This window comes from Papaver somniferum, chromosome 7 (assembly GCF_003573695.1).
Source record: "Papaver somniferum cultivar HN1 chromosome 7, ASM357369v1, whole genome shotgun sequence".
NCBI classification, from domain to species: Eukaryota; Viridiplantae; Streptophyta; class Magnoliopsida; order Ranunculales; family Papaveraceae; genus Papaver; species Papaver somniferum.
Window position 1 is genome coordinate 180,220,075 of NC_039364.1, and position 9,063 is coordinate 180,229,137.

The window sequence follows — 9,063 nt, forward strand, 5'->3', positions numbered from 1 at the left end:
TTGTTATACCAGGTGTATGCTCTGCCTTTCAGAGATTTTGAGAATTCCTTGAGACGAACGACATGATTATGTTCATGTTCTCCCAGGGCTTCGAGAAAACGAGAGACATGTTCCCGAGTATTGCCAGTTCCATCATATAAGGTGAAGGTTGGAGAAACGTAACCTTTGGTAAGTGGAATCCTCTGCGTAGCGGCAGTATAAAGAGGTTGATGACGATGGACATGCGATATTTTGTCTTTTCCACGGTTCTCCAAGAGGTCTCCAGATCCTCGCGAGTGATGAAATTCGATGATCCCTTCGCTGATGAGTTGTCTGCAGCAGTTTTGTGGACTTCGTCGTCTTCTACTGTATGGATTGGAATTACTTCAGGATCGTCGTCTGAGGATTTCTCCTTCTCCTTTCCCTTCTCTTGAGTCTTCTCTGACATCTTGTCAGTAAGAGTTTTGAGATAATTACACAGCTCTTCTGTGTAGCAGCCATGTCAGTCTGATTCTTTGCAAGAGTCTCCTCTTTGATAAGATCAGCAATGGTAGGTGGTGGATCTCCTCTACTTCTTCAGGGTGTCGTCCGGACAGTGGATGACCTTCGGTGAGGAGGAGTAATGTCACCACCATCAGTGTTGGAGGTCGGAATTGTCTCCGGGATATTCTGATTGTTGTTGTTGCTAGTGCTAGCACGGTTTGTGTTAGGATTCGTAACTGAACCTGACCTGAGATCAACCATCTTGTGAAATTGTGAGATTGCAACCGAGAGAATGATCTCCCACTGTGGTCGCCAATCTGTAGATGGGGAAAAACGATTTGCTGGTTTTTAAGGAATTGAGGAGACGACCGTACGGAGGAGACTCCTCGAACCGAGCGAAATGTTAAACCTCACACAGATGCACACGCTGCAAAGGGGTGCTTTAGATTCGAGAGATCAATCTGTAGTACTCCGGCCTAAATCAAGACAATGACCGTTCCAGAGTAAATTCGGTCACAAGAGAGGATGGGTTGATCTGTAGGAGGGAAGCTGAGAAATGGTGGAATCAATGGTAATCAAAGATTGTGGTGTGTGAATTCTGAATATGATAAGCTCTGAATGATTGAAATTGCTCAATTGAGAGTAGTTGCTCAATTGATGAGTTGATGATCTCGTGTTGTCTGACGTGAGATTGATGATACTGATGATGATTCAATCATGATTCAGAGACTTATTTATATTGCTGGAATTTTAGACACCATGATCCCATGAAGTGTGACAGTTGATGGAATCAAGGAGTGGGGAAGTGGAGATCGTGTTTGAAACCAGTTGCTCAACGTGTGGAGACTTGGTCGATTTTCCACCCACTACCTCGTGAATTCCTTCAACTGATTGCACGACTTGCTCACATTCCATCGTGTGTTTGAACACACGTGCCGTAGACCGCCAGACCAAAACCCTAAGTGATATCCCCCAAGTGACACGATTGACGTCTCGTGGTTTGTTAGTCAATTGATGACTTCGTGGTTTGATGGGACGATGAGTCCATGTAGTTGCTGAGTTGAACATGATGTTCTGAAACTCATGAATTGAACATGTCATGAGACAGAGGTATAGTTCTTACGATGAAGTGAGCAAGTATTGCTCATTCGATGGATCGTTGAATATTGATTGTTGAACCAATATTCCTTGGTTTGAGCAAATATTTATCATCTGAGCAAGTGTTGCTCATGTGATGAATTTTGAATATTTGATCGTCTGAGCATGTGTTGCTCATCTGATGGATTATTGGCAGCGTACCAAAAATATTAATTAGAATACTGGTCGTTGAACCGAGCATAATTAATAAAATTAATGACCATGAGGCCATCGTAAAATTATTAAGGTTGGAATCTGGAATGATGATCCTTGGATTCAGAAACCCTAATTTAATCAATTGATGATCAATTCATGGTTCGTCAGAAGTTTAACCATGGGACAAAGGAGGGAGCGACTACGTGGGACCGTGGATCAACCATGTAGTGTCCATATGCTCACGTGAGCAAATATGAAGAACTCCTGAAGAGTTGAAGATTCGTTGGTGGAAGAATGATTAAATGTTGGCTTAATCATTTATTCAGAAATGCTCGTCTGAGCCTTAGGTGAGAAAACCTAATTAATTATGACGAGGCGAGGGACCGACCATGGAGTCATGAAACCGGCCCTGGGTTGTCACGTGACCGCCTGACGATCACTTCATGAAAATCCAAAGTGTTTGGAAGAGTTTTGGACCTATTACGAGCAATCGTGCAAATTAGGTCAAAACTGCGAAAATTGATGGGACCGGCTTCCGTGAGCCAAAGAGCCAATCTTGGTCGTTCAAGATAGTTTTCTCGTGTCCCCAAGGCGTCCGCGTCTCAGTCATGAGAATTTCGATATTTTCTGGTGTGCAATTGAGCATCCATTCGAGAAAATATGCCAAAATTAGGGTTTTGACGAAACCGAGGAAAACACCATGAGATGATGAAAAATAATTATAAAATAAGGAATGAGGAGGCGTGGGACCGTCGTGGTCGAGGCATGGTCGGCCGGTCGTGACCATGGTCCCGTGGTGTGATGGTATTTTCAATGATGTTGTAGTAAAGAGTTCGTTGAGGCTTGTGAAGGCAATGCATTCTAGACTTAATAGAACTTAAAAATATAGAAAACTTAACTCAAAATTGATTTCAAGTGATTGTAAAATAACCAAGAATGATGTCAAATATTTCATAACTCTAATTATCCTTTTAATCCTTTATTTCTTAATCCACAAATAATCAAACATATTCTCAAAAGTTAATTACCAAGAGTTGCTACGACCCAAAGTCGAAGACTTTAATAAACAAATATGTATCACACAGAAAAGTCTATGATAATAGATAAATTTGTGTCCCACAGATAAACCTAAGAGTTTTGTTCTGTCTTTTGATAAAATCAAGGTGAACAAGAACCAACCGATAATCCGGACTTATATTCCCGAAGAACGGTCTAGAATTATCAATCACCTCACAATAATCTAAATCGCATGGTAGCGAAACTAGATATTGCAGAATCACAAACGATGAGACGAAGATGTTTGTGATTTTTTTTTATCTTGCCCTATCAGAGATATAATCTCAAGTCAATTATTCAATTGAACTCGTACGATAGAAAATGGCAAGATCAAATCGCTCAACTACAAGAGAAGTAGTTTCGTCTGGCTTCACATTCCCAATAAAGTCTTTCAGTCGTTGACAAGTTTAAAGGAGAACCAACTCTAGTAAAACCAACTAGTATCACACAGGAGGTGTGGGGATTAGTTTTTACAGTTGCTAGATGTCTCCTTTATATAGTTTTCAAATCAAGGTTTGCAATCTAAGTTACCCTGGTAACAAAGCATTCAATATTCACCGTTAGATGAAAAACCCGATTTAACCAAGCTATTATATTTCAACCGTTAGATCAAAACTTAGCTTGTCACACACAAATGAAATGTATTTCATTTAGGTTTGAGTAACCGTACCTAAACGTGTACACTTAGTTGGTTCACAAATAGTTGACCAATGGTCAGCCATATGAGCACTTTCATATTAATTGTATTCATCTTCTTCACAACTAGTTCAAATGACTTGAAAAGAACTAGTTGAAGAGTTGTTCAATTGCTTAGGTCTTTATGAATAGACACAATTGAAACAAAATCGGTTTGATTCACTTGAATCAATTCATGACCAATATAGCCACGGTTTGCAAAGATTGCATTCCTTATTGATTTATTGTATAAGTTCATGAACTTCCGATTTGAGAAATATAACCAGCTTGGGTACGCGTACGGGTACGTGTACCATAGCTACCGGATTTGAGTTTAGAAACTCGCAGAAATTTTCGGTCGAAAACTTCCGTGGTACGCGTACGGGTATGCGTACCTAAGATGACTGGTTCAACAGTTTGGAAACTTACAAACTCAGCAGAAATTTTCGGTTCGAAAACTTCCGTTGTTACGCATACCCAACCTGTCTTCTTCACCAATACCGTATGCACACATATCCACACACTAGGTTTCCGTCACATGGATTTATACACTAATGTGCGAACACACTATATATGCTTATATCCATAGTTGGTTACGTAATCTCAACACTACATTTCAATCATTGAAACATTCTTCTATAATCTTATAACAGTCGTTATTCACAACTATCGTCATCAAAGCTATTTTCAAGATTGAAACATCATCATGACTTTCGTCACGGGTTAAGATGAAAATTGGTTAAAGCGAAAGCTTACCGACACATATTTCGAGAAAAAGATAGGCGAGTAAACTCGGCTCGAAATAGCAAATGTGTATGTATGAAAATTATCATACTTATACGACTTTGTCTCAAGAATAGGAGATAGAGAAGTAGACTTTTGAGTGATAGATAAGTTCAAGTCTCCACATACCTTTTTGTCGTATGAAGTTCCACTAGTTCAGATGATCGCCGTGGAGTCTGGAACTCAACTACACTTACTTGTCCTAGTCCGAGACTTAGCTATAAGTAGTCTAGAAATCAATACATATAGTTTTGACAACTAAACTTGACAAACATGCTTGAGATAGCAACACCTGCGAGTTCGACCGAGCAATGCTCTAACAATCTCCCTCTTTGTCAATTTTAATAGCAAAACTATCAATACATATGGATTACAAAATAAATAAAATTTTGTAGCTTTTCGTCTACATGCTTGCTCTCCTTGGTGCTTCAACATTACTCGAAAACTTCGTCTTTTCCAAGTATTCCCATGATTCCATAGATGTTCAATTCAGCATCATAGTTGTTGAAGATCCGTAGCCATAACAATGAGAAAACAAAATCTCTCGATCATGGTTATACAGTGTCATAGTATTATTACACAGTATCAAAGTTCTTATATCACAACTTCGACAACAATACTATGGTGATCTGTATCACTCCCCCTTAGTCAATACTTTCATCTCAACATGAAAACCACTCCCCCTTACATAATGATCCGTAAAACACGTAACCATATGTATTTGTAGTGTGAACTACATATTAATTCTCCCCCTTTTTGTCAATAAAATTTGGATACAATCAAATAGCCGAAGCTAAATGCATTCATCAAGGAGTTTATAAAGATACAAGATAACTCCTAAAATATTCCACAGTCGCACTCCCCACAAAGATATGGAAATTAAGCGCAAGTTCAAAAGAACTCTCCCCCATTTGATGTCATTCCCGAAAGAACAACAAGAGCAACCTTAGTTTTACAAGAAAAGAAGGATTTATTTGGACACCAAAAAACCACAAAATGATTTTGTATCCAAAAATTCTCAAATAAACTAATCACAAGAGAACCCATGATTAATTTAATCGGAATACACAACCAAATTAATCACAAACAAATCTATGATTTGTTTAGTTGGAATTGCTCGAATAAGAAGACTTATGGAGCCGCATAGTATATACATAAAATATGGATCAGGGAAGATCAATACTGCGGAATATACAAAGATTCATTCTATCTTCATCACTATTTGCATAACGACATATAATAGACATAATCTTTGTAAACAAAAGATTTTAACCTATCTTCCATCAAAGAATTGACATAATAGGCTTAACTTTTGTTTGTCAAAAGTTCATCGATCCTTTTTCAATACATGCATATCGACATATAAAGAGATAACTTTTGACATCGTATGGGACAATAATAGTTCACGGACGCAAACACACATACCCCATAACATATTGCAATATATAAAACCATGAAGATTAATACTGCAAACGTCATCTTCCAAATCACTTTAGAATTTAAATAAATAAATCTAAAAACATTGCAAGATGAAAACGTTGGACATAGCTATGTGTACTCACAATAATGGCTATTCCAAACCCTATTTATCCTTCTTAAACAAAAACAAGAATAAAAATTCTCTTAAGAAGTTTTACTAGACATTAAGATCTTTGAAAAATTCCTTATCGTCCCCGAACTCCTTGTCGTCAACAACCATTGGTACATATGGTTCATGGAGGAAGGAGTCAATACCAATAAACCGTCTTGGCTGATGATGTCGAACCAGGGCCTTCTGAATTTCTAACGATCTTAAAACACAAGCCTTTATTTGTTGAATCTCTTTTCTTGCCAGCTTCAACTCTTCAAGAACATCAGAAAATTTCTGAGAATTAGAAGGAACTGCTCTTGGCTTCCTCACATTCCTTCTTTTTCTTTTCAAAGTTGGAGACAAAGGAGATTTCTCTTTTTCCTTGGTGATTGATGGCTTAACAATCATATTGATATCTTTTCCATCAGAAGACATGATGCTTGGAGTACCCTTATGCAACCGGTTTTTTGTGAGAGGAATTCACAATCTCAACAAGCAGTCTTAAGATATAAAGAGTATCAGAGAAGGAAAAAGGAATGTAGGGTTTCGAAACCTTTAAACAGGTTCGTACACGTCCAACTCACAACCCTACAAAGAGTAGAATTGTCGATAATAACCCTCTTCTTTTGGCAAAACGGTTCTTTCCAATATCAACAGTGATATGGAGGAATTCCAAAAACCAAACAACACAAAGCTAAAAACAAAACTAAATTTTTAAAGCCTGAGGTGTGCAAGATCTTGTCTCTTTTGAACATGCACATGAGACAAGATGCACATGACAACACAATCAAGTTGTGCTGTGGTGAACAACAATTTGTCCACCATGACCCTTTTGGTTGGAATTCATGGAACGCTGCATTTCCTTATGTTTAGACCATGTTTTCTTCTCTAGTGGTTTAAATCTATCTTTGGAAACTAATTTCTTCGATGAAGATAAGATCTTACATACCTCAGCTGTTTTCTCCGCTAATTTAATCTTGGGAGCTAGACGATCTGCTCTTTAACCGGTTGTCAGCCGACAAATATAATTTCACTTTCTTATACTTAACTACAATAATATAGTAAGTGGTAGGAAAGAGTTTGTTCCCACAGAGAGGACTGAGGTTGTCAAGTTGTTTCGGTTTCCTATGTAAAACAAGGGGGGTTTTCTGATTTTTATATATCTAAAATAAAATAAAAGCAAACAAAGCAAAGTGAAGCACACAAATCAATTATGAGAAAGTATTGGTTAAGGACTTCGTTTTCATTCACTAACATGTTCTTGTCTTAATAACTAGAATTGATATTTAATCTCTCATTATCAAAAGCCCTAGAATACCTTGATCGAAAGAATATCCCGCTAGTTCCCTCTTGTCATCAACAAACACATTAAAAGATGCGAATATGAATTCTATCTAAGAGAACAACCTAACGTGTAAAAGCACTAATCAAGTTTAATTCCCTAGATGCACTAAGGTTTATGAAATTAGGCTAATCAATGGAATCGAACGTGTAAAAGCACTAATCCGATTTAACAAAAGTCAAGATTCACATATAGTTACTAGGATATATCACTACAAGCAATAACCATATTTGTGTTACTTGTATCCAAGATGCATCACTTTTACGTATGAAACACCCTAAACTAGCTTTAGTTGTGAATAAAGTTTAATTAATTGGCCGCTCAACTAAATAAATATTCAAGTCATACATGGCGATATATATAGTGAATCAAGATCGATAATTGTGAGGCAAAACTAATTTATTAATAAAAGAAGCATGCTTTGTGAAATCAATTTAATCCATAACCAATAATAAAATCTAGCTCATATTCATGGAGTTCATAACAAGAATAAAGAGAGGAGTTTCCATAAACCCTAGGCAAAAGGTGAAGAAGAAGATAACCAAGAGAATAAGAAGACTTTTCTCTTTTATAGGTGTCCAAGTAGTAAAATTCCCGTGCATTCCATCTCCTGCAAATTTGTTGCAAAAACTTAACCAAGTCTAGCCTATCCGTGAAGTTGATCCCACTACTGAAGCCCAGTCCAACAAGTTCATTTGAGTCAGCTCACCTGAATCGACGGGTTACCTCGCCTAAATCAGAACCCAGCCGAGTTATGGCTGTCTTTGTGTAGTTTCCCAGCCAGAATTCATTCTTCACCCCTGCACAGTCCAAACATATATCTAAGTCATTCAATTTCATTTTCCCATTTTCCTACAAAGCTTTATTCATTCTCTCGCAAGCAACAGTAGATTTTACTCTTCATCAGACTCGAAGTCCTCTCGCAACCCACACATCCATGGCAGCATCTCAGCACCAGCTGCATAGACTAGACCCTCTTACTGTTGTCATCAGATCCCATTACAAACTCATTTTCTTCAATTGCACCACTCTGTGACGCAATCTTCTCAATATCATTCTCTGCAACAACACTTGCTCAGGCCACTGCATCACTGCAGATTCAACTTCAAATGGCAGCAGCTGCTCACCAGTTCAACCAGTTGATTCCCCTTCTCAGCTCAACCAATTCTAACCACAAACATTAGCTTCTGTTTCTTGTCTCACCTGAACCTGCAACGCTCTCTTACCTGAAGTTCAGTCACAGATAGCCTTTGCACCACAAATCCCTGTAACTGTAATTCAATGCCACCACCAGTATCTTCACTGCTCAGCTCACAACAATCAACATCCCTTCAACATTCTTCCAGCCATCACTTCAGTCAAAACCCATAACAGCTGCACAACCAACCCTGCAATTTAGCTTAGCTGTATCATTATCAGCACCACCTCAACATCAGTTCCATTGCCACTGCCAACATCACATTCCCCTTCATTGCAGCTTAGCCCACATCATCACTGCCTCAATCTCATTACAACACCAACAGTTCAATATTCTCTTGTTCTGTGTATTCTTCAAATCCAACACAAACCCATTCTTTCATCTTCAATTTCAGATCAAACACAAACCCTAAACTGAAATCTCGAATCGTCACTTGTACCTGCAATTTCCCATCACTGCACTGAGAACAACCAATTTCTCCATCATTTCTTCATCCTTCCAAACAACAAAATCAGGGTCTTCTCGTTCTCAAACAAACTCAAACCCTTAATTCAATTTCAGCTCTTCGATTCACAACATCCACTAGACCCTCGAGAATCAAGGCAGAGCGGCAGCAAAGCAAATAGGCAGTAAGACTGGTCACAACTAGCTTGAAATGTGAAGAACTACTCGTTCAGGCCTTTC